Raw genomic sequence first — 9,603 nt, forward strand, 5'->3', positions numbered from 1 at the left:
CTGTCCCTCGTTAGCTGTTGACACGCCGGGGACCTGACCCCGGGTGGGTTTCTAAAGGGCAGCACCATGCCTGTGGCCCCTCACCTCACTGCCTCCGAGTCCATTCTTCATGCGAGTCCTCAGTGTCTTCCGCCGGGGTCTGGTGGCCTGCCAGCGGTGAACCAGGAAAGCGGTCAGAGGTGCTCCGAGGCCTGGGGAGAAACAAAATCGTGGTCAGCAAAGTGAAGTGCTTGAAGGAGCAGCCCCGACACTCGGCTGCCCCTGTGCCGCCCGCGGTCCCCGCCCGGTTCCCGCGCCCCATCACCTGTGCGCAGCAGCGCGTCAGGGTTCCTCTCCACGTTGCAGCATAGCGTCATCCCCTAGTCGCCCATGGCGGCCACTCCTCCCGGAAGAAGTAGTCGCGGATGTTCCTGCTTGCGCTGGGGTCTGGGGCGAGGGGGTGGGGGATGCGGCCACGTAACCCTGCGCAGTGCCCGTAGGAACCGCCCCTCGCCCGCTGGGTCCTGGCTGCCCCCACCCTGCCCCGCCCTTTGCGCCGCCCGCGGGCTCTTGTCCTCCATGCTCCGACCGCCCCGCATGCTCAGCCCCGACATGCCTGCGTGGGAGACGGCGCTCAGGCTCACTGCTTGGCCCACGGGCGCGCATTCGCGTTGGGGCTTCCCAAGAGGGGATAGGTGGGGCCAGCCCCTGGAACGCAAGAACGGGCCAGGCCTGGGACTCCAGCCAAGTCAGTGACACCCCCCCCTTGTCAAGCCAGCCACTTGGGCTTTAAGCCAGCGACCTTTGGGCTCAACCGAAGACCACTGGGTCATGTCTATGATCCCACGCTCAAACTAGTGAGTACGCGCTCCCGCCGGATGAGCTTATTACATCTTCTTGTTGTTCAAGCGCTCTCTTGAGTTCCTCTATTCTACTCTCAAGTTTATTGAACATCGTGATGACTGTTTGCTTTGAGTTTGTTATCTGTTCTATTACTCATCTCCATTTCATTAGGATATTTCTCCGGAGTTTTTTCTTGTTCCTTCATTTGGGGCAGTGGTAGTCAACCTGGTCCCTACCTCCCACTATTGGGCATTCCAGCTTTCCTGGTGGGCGGTAGTGGAGCAACCAAATGGTGCTGTGATGACATAGTTTTAAGTATAGTAAGTTGTTTTATAAAGATTTATTTTGCCAAACTTAGCGAAAATCCAACATAAAGTACTTGGTAAGTAATTATTATTTTTTTTAATTTTTAATTTTTAATTTTTTATTTATTCATTTTTAGAGAGAAGAGAGATTGGGAGAGAGAGAGACAGAGAGGGAGAGAGAAGAGAGAAAGAAGGGCGAGGAGCTGGAAGCATCAACTCCCATATGTGCCTTGACGAGGCAAGCCCAGGGTTTCGAACCGGTGACCTCAGCATTTCCAGGTCAATGCTTTATCCACTGTGCCACCACAGGTCAGGCAGTAAGTAATTATTATTATATGCTTTAACTTGCTGTAACTCTGCTTTATAAATTTCATAAAGTAAAGTACTTTCCTACTTTATAAATCACCATTACTGTGTAACCAGTGGGCAGTTAGAAAATTTTGCTACTAACAGAGATACAAAAGTGGGCAGTAGGTATAAAAAGGTTGACTACTCCTGATTTGGGGGTATATTCTTCTGTCCCCCCATTTTGTTTGACTTTCTGTTTTTGTTCTTTGAGCTGAATGGAATAGTCATCTTGCTCAGTCTTGAACATGTTGTCTTTGTTATATTGTGTGTTGAACAGTTTCAGCCTGCAAGTTGTAGTTGGGGGAGGTGCTTGCAGTGCCTGTCCTGTCACCTGGCCTGAAGGAGTGGGTTCTGAATGGGCTGCCTGGGGTGTGTGAGCCTCCTTGCCTTTAATCTGGGCAGGGCTGCCTGGTGTAAAAGGGGCTGCATGGTGTGTGCTCTGTGTGTCCTGTGTTAATTATCTGTTGTCAAAGCACGGTCTACGCTGGGTTACCTGATTGCTTTCTTGTATCTCACCCCCATTAGATCCACCCTTTGTCCTGGTGGGGTAGCCTGGGTGCACACACAGCCTTAATTTGTTCATTCTTCACCTTCTCAGGGATTGGCAGCCCTGTGCACATGCACAGCATTGCCCCCCTCACTCCACACTGGGCCACAATGTTTTGCTAGCTTTGTGCTTTCTTGGGTAGAGCAGCCCAACCAGTGCATACAGCAGTGCACCCAATCTCTGCACTTTCTCTGATCAGACAGTCCAGTGTGCAGACCATAGCCCATGTGCTGGCTCCCCGGTTTCCAAGAGGGGTAATGCCAGTAGTGACCCACTAACTATCTCTGCACTTTCTCTGCGTGGAATAGGCCTGCAGCTGGTACCAGAGTTTTTTGCTAGCTCTGCACTCTCTGTAGAAGGGGGAGGCCCACATGCACATGCAGCTCAGTGGATGAAATGTTGCCCTGCCATACCTACCTGCTGGGTCGATACCTGGGAAGAGCAGCTCTCTTTACACAAGCTAAGCTGCCCTCCTTATTCTGTTGTATTTAGCTCCAGGAGGGGTGGCTGGGGATGTTCTGCAGTGCCCTGCAGGTGGCCATAGAGCCTGGATGGAGATTCTGTCTTCTATCCACATGCCCGGGAGGTGTAAACAGTGGCGCTCACTGGTCACTTAGGTCCTAAGCTGATCCTTCACCTCCTGCAGAGCTCTCATGGTTCCTCAGCATTCTCTATGCATTCTCTCTCTCTCTCTCTCTCTCTCTCTCTGCTTCCTCTCTTTCTGTCTTTCTCACTTGTTGTATAGAAGCTGTTTGTTTCTCAGTTGTATCTCAGGAGGAATTGTTCTAAGTCAGTGGTTCTCAACCTTTCTAATGCTGTGACCCCGCAATACAGTTCCTCATGTTGCAGTGACCCCAAACCAAAAAATAATTTTGGTGGCTACTTTATAACTGTAATTTTGCTACAGTTATGATTCGGAATGTATTCTCATTGCTTTAGGCGTCCCCTGTGTTTTAGTCGTTTCGACCCCCGCCGGGGTTGCGACCCACAGGTTGAGAACTGCTGTTCTAAGTAAAGGGGTACACTGATGGGTTTTGGGAGGGTGCAAGCCCAGCGTCCACATGTGCCACCATCTTGGACCCACTGGAGAGTTCTTAAATAAAGTCTCATGTTGGCTGCAGCAACAGGCTTTTGCTCTGATATGCTCTTATTCCTCATATTCGAATGTGTATACAATTTTTGAGACATTGGTTTTCCCTCTGACTTCAATTAGTTGTTGGATCCAGGAGGAGTAGTTTATTTTCACCTTGTTTAGTCTTTTTGTCCTGTGAGGATGGGCATGATAACTTCCAAGCCTCTTACTTGTAGGACCAGAAATCAGAACTCTTGCAGTAGTCGGTTTTGTCTCTTGGCTTCGTGTTCCCTATTTGTAAAATAAAGGGATCAGATCACACCATGGTGCCTAAACTCTCCTCTAGTTCCAGCATTCTGTTCATTCCATAAGCGCTGACTTGCATGAATGACAGTGCCAATTTGTGACATTTGCTATCATTCTACAGGTAGACCTGCAGGTGGACAAAGAGAGGCACAGTTTATTCGAGTCCTTCCTTGATTACGTTTATCAAATCCAAGAATTTCAAGAGTCCAGGAAATTCAACTTTGTGGAGCTAGTAAGTTCCATGTATTTTTTAATACCCTAAAAATATTTTCTGAATGCTTGGTAAATGCTGAGAACTTTTATTATAAACTTGGGATTCAAAGAATGTGAATGTGTATAATTCTGATGAATCTCTCTCTTTCCTTGACCATATTTTTTCTCTCTAGCTATGATTTGTTTTTCTCTATTTCTTTCTCTCTTCCTCTTTCCCTCCCCAGATTTCTCTGTCACCCTTCTTTTCATCTTGTTTTCCTTCTTTTCTTTCTGCTGTGCTTTCATAAAGCCTTTGAAAGTGCCCATCATATACCAGGCACTGTGCTAGGAACTCATGTCCCTGAACTCAATGACTTCCCATTCTACTATTTTTACTTCTGTCTTTTTAACTTTTTTAATTTAAATCTCCTTAATTTATTATAAAATATGATGTCCTTTGATTTGACAAATATATTGAATTTTAACAGCTTTTTTATTATAAAAAGTGTATTCTTATTGCAGAAATGCTAGAAAAAATTATAAGAAAAACAAAACAACAAATTTTCCATACAGAGGTATTTACTGTTAATATTGTGGCATTTTCTTCCCATATTCTCTGTGTACCTATTATATTTCTCTATATGTACCCAGGTAGATTGGGTGTGTGTACATCTGTGTGCATAGATGTGCATTGCACATGAGCATATTTCTGTGTCCATGTGTGTCTGTCTGTCATTTGTGTATATCTGTATATATATACAAATGAGTATTCTCTTATCCAATAAACACTTATTTACTTGTGAGGTAGGTTGGCAATGGGGGAAGGTCTCATGAGGAACCAGGTCCTGTGACTTTGGCTGGAACCACCCACACCCATGCCTGCCAAAAATGCAGGCCAGGAACACTTTGTAAAAGAATGGCTGTCTGTTAGCTAATGAAATCTCTCCACGTCATATCAACCCGCCATCACCATTCCGACGCTATAAGTTACCCTCCAGTGGGGGAAGCTGTGTGACTTCCTGGCCCCTGTCTCATGGACCAGTGACCCTCACCTGGGATTCGCTCTAAATAAAGCTTTTGCTTGTCCACACTTGGTGGCTACGTCCCTCTTTCTTCCTTGGTGGAAAATACCTTACATTTGGTGCCAAAACCTGAGAGGAGCTTGAAGCTTGTGAGGGCTGCTCCTCTCCCCTTTTCTTCCTGGAAGAACAGAACCTCCAACCTCCCACCCAGTTTGGCACTTGGTGCGGTAAGTCCCCTGCCTTTAGCCTCCCCTCAGTTCTTTCTGCCTCCGAGACTCTCGGTCCATAATCGCAGCTGCCTCAGGAACCTCCTATCTGTTCCCACTGCATGTGTGGCCGTGAAGACGTCCCGGACACTCCGCTCTACCTGACTGTCCTGTGGCCAGAGATTGAGTTGTGGAACACCAATCCTCATCTCTGATCACTCCGAGGCTGAGGGCGGCCATGGGGGCCCAGGAATCTAAACCTGACTCAAAAACACCCCAGGGATGCTTTATCCAGAATCTCTCAAACATTTATTTCTCCCTAAAGAAGAAGAAACTGATCATCTTCTCCACTGTGGCTGGGCCACAGAGTCCACTGGATAATTGAAACAGGTGGCCTCCTGAAGGGACTTTCATCTTTAACACCCTCACCAATTTACAGAACTCTTGCTAGAGAACTGGGGAATGGTCAGAGATCCCTTCCATTCAGGGCTCCTGGTATCTGCGCTCCCGTCCTAATCTCTGTGCCGCCTGCTATACGGCACAGGTCCTCTTGGCCAGTGAAAGCTCTGCTCCTATCTTTCCTCCTATGCCAACCCCCAGCTCTCTCTCCCTCTCCTGCCTGACCCTGGGTGGCACCCCTCTCTCAGGACCCCTCTCTGGTCCCTCTGCAGACCTCTTCTTTGGGTCTCTTCCCTCCAGGAAGCCCCATCCCCTGCCGACCAGGAGCCCCTCCCTCTCTGCTGTGTTCTTAAGCCCCTTCCCTGTCAGGTCACCCTCTGTCAGCCATTGGCCCCCACCCAGGTTTACAGGGCTCCTGACCCCACAGCATAACCCCGGTCTTCTTGCAGGAAGGCCTGGCCCTCTCCTGCCTCTGGCTCTGGCTTTTTGGGCTGGAAATGGGTGCCGGGCTCCCCACGAGCCCCCCTCCTCTTATTCTCAACCTCTTTGAACTGGTTTATTATAGACCATTCTAATCAATCACAACTTACCCGTCAACCCCCCTATTCTTGCAATATACCTCCCCTTTCTATCCTTACTCTGCCATCTTTACAGAGAACACATGGACCTGGACCCTTCCTCCCATAGGGGGTCCAGATGAAGCACACCCAGCAGTCCCCCTCCATCCAGGAGACAGCGTTCTTCTGAGGGAGCTCCAGCCTGGCTCCCTAAAGCCCAGGTGGACAGGACCCCATACAGTAATACTGACTACTCCCACTGCAGCCAAGCTCCTGGGGCAAACACCTTGGTATCATGTCTCTCGCCTCAAGCTTGCCCCCATGCAGGACCGCTGGCAGTCGGAACCACTGGGCCCCACCCATCTCTGGCTCATGAAAAGGTTGGGCCCTGCAGATCCTCCTGTTGCTCCTGTTCTTCACACAGGGAACCTGTCCTCAGAGTGCGTTAAAGCAGGGAGCAATGCTGTTACTCTATCAATGTGACTGGCCTGGTGGAAGGAAACATCAATATTCTCAACCGTCTGCAAGAGAAACTGCACAAGAATCTCTCCTTCTATCAATACAACTCACTTAACTCCTGGTGGCAGCCACCCATCCTCACCTGGGCTGCCCCTATCCTAGGTTCTCTTCTAGTTATCAGCATATTACTCATGGTTGCTCCTCTTTTTCCTAGATCCTTACCGGGCCACATCAGCGAGGTTTCCTGAGTCACGGTCAACCAGATGCTGCTACACCCATATACGCGACTCCCCTCAGAGCCACCACCTTCTGACCTCCCTTCCCCACGATGCCCCTAACCAGCAGGAAGTAGCCAGACTAATAGCAGTGACCCTATCTAACATAAAAGGTCAGAATGTGAGGTCTGGTTGGCAATGGGGGAAGGTCACAGGAGGAACCAAGTTCGGGGACTTTGGCTGGAACCACCCACACCCATGTGCACCAAAAGAAAGGGCCCAGGAGCACTTTGAAAAAGAACGACTGTCAGCCAATGAAATTTCACCACGTCATATCAACCCGCCTCCACCATACCGATGCTATAAATTACCACCCCTCCCCCCATGGGAAGCTGCCTGACTTCTCTGGCCCCTGTCTCTGGACCAGTGAACCTTGCCCAGGATTGCACTCTAAATAAAGCTTTTGCTTGTCCACACTTGGTGGCTACGTTCCTCTTTCTTCCTTGGCGGAAAATACCTTTCAGTACTTCTGTTATGTGTCGAGGCACTGTGCTCAACACTGGTTGTCTATAGTGAATGAGACAGACTCACTTTCTGTCTCTATGAGTACTACTACGCTGTCATGGGGTAGACAGAATGAAAAATATTATATATAAATAAAGTAATTATAAGTTGTGACAAGCACTGGATTTGGCAGTGCAATGCATTTGGTCCCAGTTTTGATTGATCGTGGCAAGGTCCAATATCTCAGTTTCTCAGAAGGCAGAGCTGAGACATAAGTCTCAGTCCTTTAGCAATGCGTGTTCTCAGCCATAAAACTGAGAAAATTTACAAGTGATGAAACAAATACCCTGGGAGGTGTTCTGTGACCAAAAGAACCTAGCTTGTAAGTGGTGACCCAGGCTCAGATAACTTCTGGATGCCCAGAGCTTAGGAGGTCTCTCAGTCTGGACTGCTGCCACAGCACACACAAAAAAGTACATGTGCTGTATGTAAAAGAAAGTGGACACTTTGTGCTGAACAATTAGAAATAGTGTTTATGCCCCTGACTGTCAAGAGCAAAGAAAAGACTTCTGGTGTTGTCACCACAGCAGATAGGTTATTTTTTAATTACCTCATCTTTTCTCTATTACAGCCCCCCCCAAAAGACAATGGCTTGCTCTCACCAGAGAGCTCAGTAGGTTAGAGCATCACACCCATACACTAATGTCATAGGTTTGATCCTGGGTCAGGGCACATACAGAAACAGATCGATGTTTCTTACTGTCTGTCTGCCTCCCCCCCCACCTCTCTCTAACATTAATAATTAAAACAGGCATCCCCAAACTACGGCCCATGGGCTGCATGCAGCCCCCTGAGGCCATTTATCCAGCCCCCCACCGCACTTCCGGAAGGGCCACCTCTTTCATTGGTGGTCAGTGAGAGGAGCACTGTATGTGGCGGCCCTCCAATGGGTCTGAGGGACAGTGAACTGGCCCTCTGTGTAAAAAGTTTGGGGACCCCTGGATTAAAATTTAAAAAATAGAAAAAAATGATAATGGCTTTTTTTGTTGTTGAAGCTTAAATTTTATAGAGGAATAAATTATGTTTTTCAAAATCTCACCCCAAGAGGGAAAAAAACTGGTAAGGTTGTAAAGTACCGTATTTCCCCATGTATAAGATGCCTCCCTGTATAAGATGCACCTTAATTTGGGGGTCCAAAGTTTGAGAAAAAGATAACAAATGTGAATAAGCGGGAAATGCAAGTTAAAAGCTACAACCACTGTATAAGACGCATCCAGTTTGTAGACCCCAAATTTTTCAAAACGGATGTCTTATGCATGGGGAAATATGGTATACACTCTTCAGATGTCTCTGTGAACATTTTTCTCTTTTACTTTCTCTGGATTTAATTTACTATCCTGGTTCCTAGTATGGGTGGAAAGGCTGTGTATTGTAAGGTTTTTCCCCCTAAAATGTATTCATCACTACATTTTGCCATAGGTTTTCTTATGTAGCTTTTGTTTTCATTAATTTTAAAGTATTTTGTAACTTGAATTGTGATTTTGAGGGGGGGTTATTTAGAGTGAATTTCTTAACTTAAAAAAGTAAGGGTTTTCTAGTTAATTTCTATTACTGATTTATAGATTAAGTGTAATGACAAGAAACATGCTTTCTATCATTTCAAAGGTTTGCAGTTTGTTGCAACTTGCTTCACAGAACACACTGTATGGTCTCTGGTAAATGTGTTCCAAGCGCTGCTTCTCTGCTGCCACCTCGTGGGCATCTTGAGAATAACAGCTAGGTAAGAGTCACCAGAAAGTTATCTCCTCTGCTGCTATCTGGGTGCATGAAGCCAGAAACTGTCAACCTACTTCTGCATCACGGATGTGTCTGTTCCCATTTCTTCACTTTGAATTTCTTTGCACGCTTCTGTTTTAGGCATGGCATGGGGCGGAAACTACGTGAGCCATGGACTGCGAGGGGCATGGACAGTGCGGGGCAGGGCTCTTGGCTGGGCGCAATGCGTGGGGCAGGGCTCCGGCTGTACACGGAGCAGGGGAGACAATGCGGTGCGGGGCGGCGGGGATGCGCTGTACGAGGGGCGGGGACAACGAGGGGTGGGTGGGGCAGCGAGGGCGCGCAAGGCCTGAGGCACAACGGTGTGGGGCAGGATGCGGGCATGGCGTGGTGCTGGCGGGCGGAATGGCGTGGGCTGCAAGGGGCGTGGACAGCGAGAAGTAGGGCCCCTGGCACGGAACTACGCGGGCAGGGGCAAGGTGGACGGGATGCGATGAAGAGGCAGGTGGGGCGCCGCGGGCAGGGTAGACAGCGAGGGGCGGGGACTGGCGCGGGGCGAGGACAGAGCCGGGCGTGGAAGTCCAGGGCAGGACACCTCCCTGTGGCGGGATCAGTCCCTGGAAAGGAACTGTAGCCTCGCTTTAGACAGGAGCTTCCTCCCCAGGAAAGGGGATAACTCCCTGCAGAGGGTCTCCCTCCTTTGATTTGGTGACCTTCCGAGTGAGGGGGCCCTCCCTTCTGTAGAGTGGCTCTCTTTCCATGGAGGGAGGGGCAGGCCCCTCCGTGGAGACGTTTACTGAGGGCAGGGAGCCTTCCCCCTCCTTCTGGTCTCCCTTGTCAACTTAAGCAACATCCAGACCTGTAGAATATTTA

At 48.8% G+C, this 9,603-nt stretch overlaps 1 long non-coding RNA gene across 1 annotated transcript; it reads left to right on the plus strand.

Moving 5' to 3' along the window:
- Positions 1 to 562: 562 nt before the first annotated feature.
- On the plus strand, positions 563 to 6,729 carry LOC136387155 (uncharacterized). The gene is made up of 3 exons (XR_010748089.1): positions 563 to 836; positions 3,522 to 3,632; positions 6,450 to 6,729. It is a non-coding gene; the product is annotated as an uncharacterized lncRNA (long non-coding RNA).
- Positions 6,730 to 9,603: the final 2,874 nt, after the last annotated feature.

The sequence above is a fragment of the Saccopteryx leptura genome, unplaced genomic scaffold, assembly GCF_036850995.1.
Source record: "Saccopteryx leptura isolate mSacLep1 unplaced genomic scaffold, mSacLep1_pri_phased_curated manual_scaffold_163, whole genome shotgun sequence".
Classification (NCBI taxonomy): Eukaryota; Metazoa; Chordata; class Mammalia; order Chiroptera; family Emballonuridae; genus Saccopteryx; species Saccopteryx leptura.